Here is a 12,889-nt window from a genome sequence, read left to right on the forward strand (position 1 = left end):
CGGTGGTGGTCTGTCTTGTTGGCACCTATAGCGGTGCCAGACGCACGATCATGGCTAACTTTAACCTTAAGTAAAATAAAAACTACTGAGGCTAGAGGGCTGCAATTTGGCATGTTTGATGGTTGGAGGGAGGATGATCAACATACCAATTTGCAGCCCCCTAGCCTCAGTAGGTTATAAGATCTGAGGGCAGACAGAAAAAGTGCGGACGGACAGACAAATGGCCATCTCAGTAGCTTTCTTTTACAGAAAACTAAAAAATCATCATCCGCTCGCACTGAGCTCAGCAGACATAATCTAAAGTCTTATTTGTACAAGAGGGACTTTTATACGACTGCGCACAGTATCATTACTTCTGAGAGAAAGATTATAAACCTACAAACAGTACAGATAAGCGCAAGATATTTTAACCATTATCGGCTCGAACAAAGGCGAGAGATTACACGACACTACGCAGCACAAACACGACAAATCTGTCGTAGACCCATGGTGGCTTGCCAGTTAATAAATCTGCATTGTAGCATTTGATTTTACCGAATCTAAACTGTTGAGCCAAGAACTGGGGGCACTCTCGGCCATTCAGCGCTTAATATAAGAAATGAAAAGAGGGAGACGGAGTGGCTAGACAATAAGATGAAGAGACCCAGAAAACGAAGGAGTTACAGTGATCTAAAGGTAGAAGAAGCAAGAAGACCCCGCAGTTACCACCAAGATTTTTAATCATGAAGATCATCTGTAGTAAAGCACATTTCGCTAAAATAAATCTTGAAAGCAACCACCCCAAAAACAAACACACACACACACACTCGTACATAGGTTGTGTGTTAGTGTGTAAACCCAATGAGAAAGGCTGGGAAGCAAGAATGAAGAAAGAACGCGGGAATGGAAGTAGACTAAAAGGCTAAAAAGTGGGAGCAGCTAAGAGCCGACGTTGACGTTGCAAATACCCTTCAGGGATGCTTACAGTGCACTGCGTGAGGTGCACCGACGGCGCTAATTCCCTCCAGGGACACACTGCAACAGATCGAATCCAATTGCAAACGACTGTATATTAAGTGCCGAGACTCGAGTAGATCTTTTTAAAGTATTAAGCGAGATATAGCCTATGCTATGGAAGGACGCGGCACGATTTTACGCGAAGGCAAAATACAACGTGGAGTACTTTAAAGCTCAAGGAACATCTGCAGATCATTATACCTACAATGATGCAGATTTTTTATACATGACCAGAGAGCGGCAAATATCAGTTACCACCAAGATTTTTAATAATGAAGATCATCTGCAGTATAGCACATTTCGCTAAAATAAATCTTGAAAGCAACCACCTCAAATCAAACACACACACACACACACACACACACACATTGGTTGTGTGTTAGTGCGTAAACCCCACAATAGCTGCTTAACTTTACGTTTCAGGCCACACGAAAATAAACACTGAACTCCCCTTGAAACCCACAGTCCACGTCCTGAAACAGTCATTTATTTACATCGCTCCCAATCAGAAATAAAATTCGATCAATGCACCTCGCCTAAAGAGGAGCACACCATCATTCAAGTTCGTCTTCCCCCATTCCCGTTCCCCACTAGTCGCCCTACGCAACCCCCCCCTTCCATATCCTTTCTACCCTCCACCAGAGGCCGCAAGCACCAGGTTCCACACAACCAACATCCCCCACCCCTATCTCCTCCCCAATGGGTAGGGAGGGTGGCTTGTTGCCTAGGGAGCGGAGGGAGGGAGGGGGGGCTCTTGCTTAATACCTTAAAGCTGCACTTCACGTATAAGAGTGCGGTGACTCGCAGTTGTGCTCTCTCTCTCTCTCTCTCTCTCTCTCTCTCTCTCTCTCTGCTTTGTTCCGTCAGAGTGAGGGACGGACGCCGGTGGTGGTGGTAGTGGCTGCCCCCCTAAAAACAGGTGGGCGAGACGAAATAGAGGGAAGCTTGTGTTACGGCGTCGTGTTAGTTGTTTGTTATCATTGCGCAAATGAGGTGTTTACGTAGCGATTGGTATGGGGCTGTATGGGGAAATTTATAGCTAATTTTATTAAATCAATTTTTTTTTCTGTCGCAGTACTGATTACTGCAACATCAAAAGCCGATTTTGTTATTACCATTAATACAGAAAGCTAACCTGTTAATTTTTTTAATTTAAAATTAAGTATACATTAGTTTTACCAGACCACTGAGGAGCTGATTAACAGCTCTCCTAGGGCTGGCCCGAAGGGTTAGACTTATTTTACGTGGCTAAGAACCAACTGGTTACTTAGCAACGGGACCTACAGCTTATTGTGGAATCCGAACCACATTATAGCGAGAAATGAATTTCTACCACCAGATATAAATTCCTCTAATTCTTGTGGGCTTACACTCGCCAGGCCCGAGTTCGAGTCTCTGGCCGGCTAATTAAGAATTAGAGGAATTTATTTCTGGTGATAGAGATTCATTTCTCGCTATAATGTGGTTCGGATTCCACAATAAGCTGTAGGTCCCGTTGCTAAGTAACCAACTGGTTCTTAGCCACGTAAAATAAGTCTAATCCTTCGGGCCAGCCCTAGGAGAGCAGCTGTTAATCTGCTCAATGGTCTGGTAAAACTGAGGTGTACTTACTTTTCTCTTCATTAGCCGGCCGGAGACTCGAACTCGGGGCTAGCGAGTACTCTACCGACTCCCCCAACGAGGAACTGGGAGTCGAACTTCTCAGTGCCAGACGTATTTAATTCCTCACGCCGTTGCATTGTGGAAGTCTCCCTCAGGTTATTGCGCAAATGGAACTTCAAAATTTCAAGCGAAGATGCGACGCATTACTACCCTAAAACAAGTCCCCTTGCGTTTTAATATTTTACTTAAGTTTGTATCTATTTATTAATTTGTTAATTTATTTTTTTCTTTTCTAATAATCGATCACTTCTTTCTGTATTTTCCATTACCTTCTGTTAATTCTTTATAATGAACACCATGTTTTTTGGAAGCTTGAGTTTCAAGTCAGTGGCCCCTGTGGTCTTGTCTCATATGCACAGCGTTCATGTTCTGAATAATAATAATAATAATAATAATAATAATAATAATCCATCGAATGAAAATTACAAACTATGACAAAGTGCCGCCCCACTGCCCTCAAAATCTTTGGGGTCGATACAGAAGAGGAAAAAAATTTGCAAAAGTCTTTCGATATCTCCAAAGATCCCAGCAATCTGCAAATGAAAGTCAGCTTGGAAGTGAAAGGTTTTACCATCCATGTTTATGCCGTTGGGAAAGTTAATTTGATCAATAGCAACACTTAAAAAACGACCGAAGCCTACGGCCAATGAACTCTACGGCTAGACTTGGCGTTGTCAAGCCCGAGGTCAGTAACCTCTATAGCGATGGTCATATCTTTGGAATGGTACGTAACGTCCCTCTGGGCGGGACTTTCTGTCTCAAGCCTTCTCTTGCCCTTATTTATGACGGCATGAGTGCATCAGTAGTATTGCAATCGACACACCCTGCTATCATTGTTATAATTCATAATATAAATATTTTGCGTTATGAATTATTAATGTAAAATACCCGTTTACAACGAGTCAAAATTGACCAAAACTCTTCAAAGGCTGGTTCTGCAGGACAAAATAACCACACTTGGCAACGCATAAATTAAAACAGTAAATAAATCACAGTAATAATAAATGAAGAATGTACATAAAACGTTAAATGATATAGAGTTAAAAAAGGGGGGGCGGGGCTACGAGTTACAAGGATGTGGCCTCAAAGGATATTCAGAAGCCTCAGTGAAATTTACATTCATTTACAATGAAACGGGAATGCAGTGCTCTTGGCAATGGATAGTGTGACGGAACGAAAACACAGTATATTACGTACTGTTTACCATGAGAACGCGCTAACTCTTCCGGAGACAGTACTGAACGGTCTATACTGTCAGACAACTTGCATTGAAATGAAGCTTCTGATAATAGGCCAAGTTGGTTTGGAACACCAGACCTTACTTATCACTGACTGATACATGTACACTAGCGTCTCTAAGCTTTTACCATTAGTGGGGATAACACAAAACTACAGCTTTGAATGCTCAGACGTTACTGACAAACTTACAAAGGATTTTCTAACAACGGCTACACCAGAAACCTGAAGCATCTCTTCGAGATACAAGACACCTTATGTATAATGCCTTATTCTCTCACAGAATCACATATGTCGTTTATGCTACTACTGAGAAAGTCTGAAATTGTAGATAACACCAAATACTGTTGAATAATCATACTTGTCAAGTACAACATTGCCTGCGCACAGTGAACCACACACACGTGGATTCATGGTACGAGACTGGACAACCAAGCCTTTGTTAAGCTACAACTCGCAGTCGATTTTTGTCGCATCACTTCACTACGTTTTTGGGGTCAGCAAATAACTCCCAGAAGGGCTGTGCCGTTTCCGTACTCCACATTTTCTTTCAACGCGTCACTAGTACTAGTACTACATGAGACCGAACACTACCTGGTGGAATACGGATACATTAAGTACCATCAATAACCAGGATTTTTTCCCTGTTTACTCAATTCATGACGTTTAACAGAACAACATTTAAAACTAGCAAGGTCCATGGCAGCCACTATAAAATCTATTTCAACAAGTCAAGACTTGCAACCACTACCAAGGTCGTCTTGGGTTAAGAACCTGGATCTTAAATGGCATCACAATTACATAATTGCTTCCTGTCATCACACTGGCGTTCACGTGCAAGTTTTACGATCCATATCGCAGCCATTCTAAGAGGTACTTTAGCTTGTTATCTACGTTCACCTCCGAGGTGCTAGTACTAAACATGGCGGAAGCTCCTTGGGACGCCGTGTTTGGTACTAACTCCTAGGGGATCAAAGTATTATATACACCCATTTCTATATTGCGTGGTCGACAAATTATTATTAGCCTAATAAACGATATTTTCGTGCGGCCGTTTATCATACGGTGTTTAGAGTACTAGCACCTCGGAGTAGGTGACGCGTAGATAACAAGCCAAAGTAGCACCGTTTTGCGATCCATATCTCAGCCATTCTAAGAGAACTTTGTCAGAACAGAGAACGACATGCTTTCACTACAACTGCAATTTATACCACCGGTTGGAGAGGTATAGCATATACAGGAAGTGATGGCTTATGTACGTAAATATACCTACACATGAGAAAAAACAGTAACATGCACTGCGTAGCTTCGTCTAAATCTATATCGCCTACGTCAATATATTTACTGAGCCATGTCCTCCTTACGGAAAGCGTCCCGATCATATTATTAACAAAATAATTGGAAGCGCAATCGGGTCTTCATCCAAACTGTGTACGCTAAGGTATTTTTAATTCACCCTGACTAAAACAGATAATCGGTGCGAAATAGCTCAAGGTGGCAATTATCTGGGAGAGGGATGTCAACCAATGACAGTTTAGTCTCAAGGGCCCAGTGGGGAAGCAGTTCTGATTTGTCCCAAGAGTTAGTTAACCGTTTCCCGTCACTAAGAAGACAAGGCAGGTTTCAGTACGTGAAATAAGGCCAAGATCGAGGATTTTATCTACTATCCGTTGGCTAAAAAGAATAAAATATGGGATTTAGCCAAAGACCAAGCACTGGGACCTGTGAGGTCATTCAACTGCCGAGATGGAAACCGACAGGAAAAAAGTTTGAGAGTTGTAAAAGGAGGAAGCCCCTGCAGTTGAACTATGAATCAATTGTTAGGAGAGGGTGGAAAAGAAGATGGGAGAAGAGAATATGAACGGAGGTACAGTAAAAGGAATGAATGGGTTGCAGCCAGGGGCCGAAGGGAGGCTGCAAAGAACCTTAAGTAATGCCTGCAGGTGCACCGAATGAGGTGCACTGATGGCGCTACCCTCCTATGGGGGTTGGGTAAAAAGTTCATGGGTCCACACTAGGCCACACTTACTAGCAGCCTCTGAGGAAGAGGCTCGGATTTGGCATTAGACCGACGTAATCAGAAACCAAACTTGTTTTTATTTCTTTTAAGCCTCTCTACGTGAGCTATCAGACCATGATTATCATTCGTCTTAATCCCTATAGTTCAATGGTTCTCAACTGGGGGTTCCAAAAGTTAAGTATATCTTAGTTTTACCAGACCACTGAGCTGATTAACAGCCCTCCTAGGGCTGGCCCGAAGGATTAGACTTATTTTACGTGGCTAAGAACCAATTGGTTACTTAGCAACGGGACCTACAGCTTATTGTGGAATCCGAACCACATTATAACGAGAAATGAATTTCTATCACCAGAAACAAATTCCTCTAACTCTTCATCAGCCGGCCGCGGGAATTGAACACCGGCCCATCGAATGACAGTCTGAAGCTCAACCGACTCGGCCAACAAAGGGCTAACTGGGGGTTCCAAGACCACAATTGTTGTTATTGTTGTTTTTTCATTATTTATGTTTTATTACTTTTGTGATTTTCCAAAACTTCTCGCGGACCTCCTACTCTATGGGCATGGAGCCCTTGTGTTGTCGGGGGACTCCCAGTTGAGAATCAGCGCTATAGTTCTCCTTGGGATTTGTGAAGATACAAATATAATCTATCTCCAAGTTTTTTTTTTATATAGGCCGGGAATGCATTTGAATTAATTATAGGAAAAGACCTATTATTCACTCGAGATATGTTTGTGCAGATACAAATATAATCTATCCAAGTTTTTTTTTTTTATATAGGCCGGGAATGCATACTAATTAATGATACGAGAAGACCTATTACTGTATCGAGACATGTTTGTGACGATACAAATATATTCTATCTCCAAGTATTTCCTCTCCAGGGAGGCCAAAAAGCTCGGGAATGTTGATTCTGGTCACCCACATATGAACACTAGTTCACATGTCAATAATTAGCCACATACTGTTACCTGTAAAACTGCTCAAAAACGTTTGTATGTGCGCAAACGCGTTTGTGCCTGCTCATGTACCTCTTCCATTTCCCATATGTAATTAAGGATTTGCATCTGCTCCCATGCATTTATATGATACATGACATGCATCTTACGACGGGACAATGTGATGGCCACCAAAACCTGAACTCACAGTAAAAGCAACCTTAACGTGGAACAGACATCCTCTACATCCCCCATAAGGCTAAGACAACATAAACCTGGCAAAACCTCGGCATATCTTCAGGACCTGTCAAAGGTATTTTCCTCCAACAATGATGGTTAGAGGGCACACACTGTATTCAGTGGGAAACTGCCTTTTAAAATGGACAATATCTTCAATTCTCCAAAAGTCAATATTTGGCCGTTAAACACGGCACTGCAGTATTTTCCATGGTACCGACGGTAAATTACTCACTGCACTTTCATTATGCCGCTAATAACTTTTCGCATGCCTTGACCAAGAGCGGAATTTGGAATCAGCCTAGTTGAATAGTTGGAACACGTGCTTTTCCGCGGGTCCTGCACCCGTATACCACATATTAATCAACTGTCACAACACGGATTGATGATGCTATCATAGCTGTTATTTTTACTAACAACTGTTACAAACCAAGTACTCCAATAGGCAATGAAGGCAGCCCGGTAACATATTTTATTATAATGATAATAAAGGCACTGGCAGCAGCAATGCAGTAGTTATATACTAATTGAATACATTAATTTAGAAGAGCGGTATACAAACAATAAGTATCTACCTACAGCTGTTAATTGCATGCACAATGTAACTACTTAGCTTCAGGTAGAAGTGATGTGGAAATTAATAATTGTTTTAATATGAAATTACGCATCTTTCCTAGCCGAATCCAGGTCAAAAAGTCACAGGAAAAACAGTTTCAGGAAAAAAAGTTACAATAATCTTTCCTAGATGGTGACTTCCAAGGGTTTTACCCTGGTATGTATCCACCTTTGCAGTGTATTTAGTACTGGCCTGTTGGGATTTTTTTAACCCGGTATGTATCCACCTTTGCAGCATGTTTAGTACTAGCCTGTTGGAATTTTTTTAACCCGGTAAGTATCCACCTTTGCGGCGTGTTTAGTACTAGCCTGTTGGGATTTTTGTTAACCCGGTATGTATCCACCTTTGCGGTGTGTTTAGTACTAGCCTGTTGGGATTTTTGTTAACCCAGTATGTATCCACCTTTGCGGTGTGTTTAGTACTAGCCTGCTGGGATTTTTTTAAACCCTGTATGTATCCACCTTTGTGGTGTGTTTAGTACTAGCCTGTTGGGATTTTTTTTAACCCAGTATGTATCCACCTTTGTGGCGTGTTTAGTACTAGCCTGTTGGGATTTTTTAAATTTTTTTTAACCCTGTATGTATCCACCTTTGCGGCGTGTTTAGTACTAGCCTGTTGGGATTTTTTTTAACCCGGTATGTATCCACCTTTGCGGCGTGTTTAGTACTAGCCTGTTGGGATTTTTTTAACCCGGTATGTATCCACCTTTGCGGCGTGTTTAGTACTAGCCTGTTGGAATTTTTTTTAACCCGGTATGTATCCACCTTTGCGGTGTGTTTAGTACTAGCCTGCTGGGATTTTTTTTAACCCTGTATGTATCCACCTTTGCGGCGTGTTTAGTACTATCCCGTTGGGGATTTCTGTATAAACATAAACAAAAGACTGTATTTATCATAAAGATAATGACCCCCCTTAGGAATATTGTGGATTTTCCCGTGACAATATTACCGGCCACCATAAATTATTGTGACTTTTTTCCTAGCCAAAACTGTGACTTTTTTTCCTATGACTTTATTACTTTTAACCCGGTATGTAGGCCTATCCATCTTTGCGGCGTATTTCGTACAAGCCCGTTGGGGATTACCATAAAAACGAACAAAAAACTGTAAATATCATAAAAGTTAATGACCCCAAAGAAGTGCTGGTCCTTGATAACGACCCCCGAAAACCCTTGGGGGTCACTATCTAGGAAAGATCTGAAATTACTTTATATTTTAAAAATTTCCCCAATTTCCAACCTATTTGTTGCTGCTCTTTCCAGTAGGATTATCTGCATTATTCTGATTTTTAATGTGCCCTGTGGTGCACGTGAGTGGAAATGTATGGTAGCAGCTGAGTTGTTCAAGGGGAGGAAGCCGGACGACTTAGGGGCACTGAGAGTGACCAACGAGAATGCACAATGTGAGCAAGAGCGGGACAATAAAGTCATTGTATCCACAGTAGCTGGAACGATTAATACTTGGATTGTTGTGAAGACTCGACATAAAATGCGGTGACACACCGTGCGTGTGATAGGCCAGGATTGATAGAACTGAATATAAAATTGAGGCCAATGGCCAAGCGCTGGGACTTTGAAGACATTCAGCGCTGAAATGGAAATTGACAGATAAAACAGGTTTGAAAGGTGTAACAGGAGGAAAACCTCGCAGCTGCACTGTGAATTAATTGTCAGGAGAGGGTGGAAACTAAGATGGAAGAAACAGAATGTGAAGAGGATTAGTAGAAAAGGAAAGTAAAACAGACTGCTCTCGGGAGAGTTTGACTCTGTGCATTGCTGGGCTTGGTTCAGAGAACAAGAAAGGGTGGCTGTGTACGTGATTTGAATACCAAGATAGGTCACACACACACACACACACACACACACACACACAGAGAGAGAGAGAGAGAGAGAGAGAGAGAGAGAGTTGTGGGCTCATAAGGAATTCCTGGAGAAAGTGAGAATGATGACGTCACTGTGGAAACATGTTAGGAAAAAGGCTTCTTTGTTGGATATACACGGCTCTAGGAAACGTGTGCCCGAGTACACTATGGAAAGTGAAATTGGTTCTGGGTAGATGGGAAAGCAAGTTGATGGACGTATACCTGATCATTATTTAGCTGAAAGAAAAATAAATCAGATGGAATTTCCAGCTGGAGAGAAAGGAGTGACAATATATCAGTAATGGAAATTAAGACAAAATAAGTTAGATAAGAAGGACGCAAGGGGAATAAGGAGAAAATGGATGGTAATTAAGCTAGGGTTAAAGAAACAGCGTTTATATCAAAAGCGTGTAAAATTCCATGATAAACGATGAAGAAAATAAAAGGTTAGTGATGGAAAAAAGATTATTGAGGCGTGGTTGCAAGAATATGAGAAACATCTCGTTACCTCCGACAAGGCCGTCATTACTGTTACTATATCTGGCATGCATTCTTTAGGAAAAAGCCAAAGGACTTGTGCAACAAACTTCCACTGAAAAGCATAATAGGAAATATCTATAGACCAAAGAGGAGAACGTAAGCACACTATATGAAGTTACATACCAGCATCAAATAATAACACAATTTATATATGTACGTATGTGTATAAATATATATACATATATTATATATATATTGCATACATATGTATATATACATATGAGGTACGATCCACAATGAAATACATGTAACAAAACATAGTGTATTAAAAATATATATGTACAAAGCTTATACTGTTGACTTGTTCATCTTCATGAACAAATCCACAGCAGTTCGACAAAGCTATAAGTTTGGTACACACACACACACATATATATATATATATATATATATTATATATATTATATATATATATATATATATATATATATATATATATATATATATATTTTTAATACACTATGTTTGGTAACATGCATTTCATTATGGATCTTACCTCACATTTCTGAGGACGACGACATAGTACTTTTAAATTTCACAAGTAATAACTGTCTGAATGTACAACCAAGCAAGGAATTCAGACCCAATACTAATGACGTCTATGGGTACAACAGCTATGGCGTAGAACAGGGCTTCACTTCCTTACTTCGACTGCACAATCCGGTTATGACAAGTCCCTTGCAACTGACCACATAACTAACCTCATAATAAATCAAAACTAACCAAAAGGTAAAATGCAGCATAGTTACGTAGCCCAGGGCTACTCAGTTTAAAAACGCAATTTACAACGTTAATTTATTGTGCTGTTTACAAAACTACGTCTACATTAAATAGCCTCTAACACGCAGGCAGTTGAGAAATAATTGCTAGCACAACGATATTTTGGCTACCTCGTTTCCACGGTGGATGCCATCGGCAACCCCTCAGAAAAGTCGTCTTTTCTCCCATGAATGGGGGAATGAGGAGAGATGCAGAAGCCACGGGGGATGGGTGGCATGAGAGATGGAGCTAATGGGGGGGGGGGAGCGGATTGAGTCCGAGTTATGCAACATACGCCTTCACCGTAAAGCATACATTCCATTACTGGCGAATGCAACTTACTTATCGAGACTTTACTTACTCGTTTGCCGTTTCTTGTTCGAGGATGATCTGGATATGGCCTTGGCGGCGTGCATTTAGAGAAAGGTAGCGCCCACTGACGGGAATTGTTTGAAAGGCATCTAAATTAACCATGCTACAAGAGACTACTTTCTAACAAAAACAAAGGCACCCGAATAGCCTTACAACTTTCTTGGACAAACAAGGGTACAAAATACCAACGAACGGGTAATGAGGATTTTCTGCCTCAAAAAAGTGCAAAAATAATTAGGGAAAAATAACGCTACTTACGATCTACTTTTAAAATGGATTATGCCGTGTACTGTAGCCATGTACCACGGACACAAATTGAAATCTGTGGCGACTACTGGCATCTCGTTCGCACATGCACAGCTGGTGAAGCAACTCTTAATCCTATCTAAGCATTCTGCAATTCTACGTTAAAAAGCAATAACTCCCTGACATTCACTAAAATCGTCATGGGTGCCAAGAGCTGGGGTGAATACCGTACTACGATTCAGGAACAAGGTGGCAGAAACAAATCTTTGTGTCACTTCTTCATCGCCCGTTGCTATGGGAGCTATAGAATACGACATGTTTACATTTTCTCTTTTCGTAAGAGGGAGGAAGGGGGAAGGAGGAGGGGGACGGGGAAGAGTGAAACACTATAAAACGCTCTGCCAAGACTTATGTCCTAAAGCAAGGGGATAAACACGGCACACTTCCATCCTTACTTCTAACTGTTGTTAGAAGTCACCAGGCTGCTGCTATGAGCATACTTTGTCCTGCCTCGCAAGTACTAAATGCACTTCTATCAGTAATCGGCGTCCTTGCACGTCTCAAAACCACTGAGACAATAAACCGACGGCGTCGTGCTTCCTCTAGCATGGGCATCAATAATGAATTAACTAAGACCTGCCAGAATATACAGGAATTTAGACGTGCACCAAGGGTGGTGTAATAATACTCGTGTTGTTGCCATTCCTACTCACCGTGCGTCGTCTGCTGGCACAGTCGTATTTACTTTAACGGCGTCCGAAGTTGTTGTTCCTTCAGGTATCACTTAACTTAAAGATGGTACATATAACAGTAATCCTGCGTATGAACATCTATATGAAGTACTTCATGAGAAAAAAAATCCACGAGAATGACAAGGACACAGAGAGGCCACGTCAGTTATCCACTCGCTTCACACGCCAGAGGTTAACTGACGAGATAAGGTTGTTCAGCCGTTGCTGTTGCAGACATGCCAACTCGCTGGCGTGAAAACGCGCTACTTCTCGCTAGATTCGCTAACCCGCTAAAAACGACGGAGGAAGCGTCTCGACTAGTGTACGCAAAAGTTTGTAAACGTTTATAAAAAAACGTTTATATATATATATATATATATATATATATATATATATATATATATATATATATATATATATATATATATATATATATATATATATATATATATTTCTGTAGAAACAAAACATCGCTAAGCCATTTCCGACTAAATCCTCACTTCATTTTCTATTTTTCCTTCACTTTCTTAACCACATTACGCTTGGCCTTTCTTTTCAAAAGAAACAGCATCTTCTTTTTCTCAAACCCGATGGCTAACCAGCGGAGAAATTATCCTTCACCGGTGATTGCATTGCAAGTTTGCCCCTGAAAACGTCTTATCCGCGCCACTGGAGA

General features: G+C 41.1%; 1 protein-coding gene across 3 annotated transcripts in view; it reads right to left on the reverse strand.

Annotated features, from left to right (window-relative positions):
- Positions 1–12,415, reverse strand: part of LOC136847169 (uncharacterized) — a 359,662-nt gene extending 347,247 nt beyond the window's left edge. For 2 of the 3 annotated variants that reach the window (XM_067118581.1, XM_067118582.1), the window contains exon 1: positions 12,196–12,412. The gene's annotated coding sequence lies outside the window, so the exon portion shown is untranslated. Of the gene's footprint in view, positions 1–12,195 lie in introns of all 3 variants that reach the window. The other variant, XM_067118583.1, reaches the window with a different exon arrangement.
- Between the last annotated feature and the right edge of the window lie 474 nt (positions 12,416–12,889).

This window comes from Macrobrachium rosenbergii, chromosome 16 (assembly GCF_040412425.1).
Source record: "Macrobrachium rosenbergii isolate ZJJX-2024 chromosome 16, ASM4041242v1, whole genome shotgun sequence".
Classification (NCBI taxonomy): Eukaryota; Metazoa; Arthropoda; class Malacostraca; order Decapoda; family Palaemonidae; genus Macrobrachium; species Macrobrachium rosenbergii.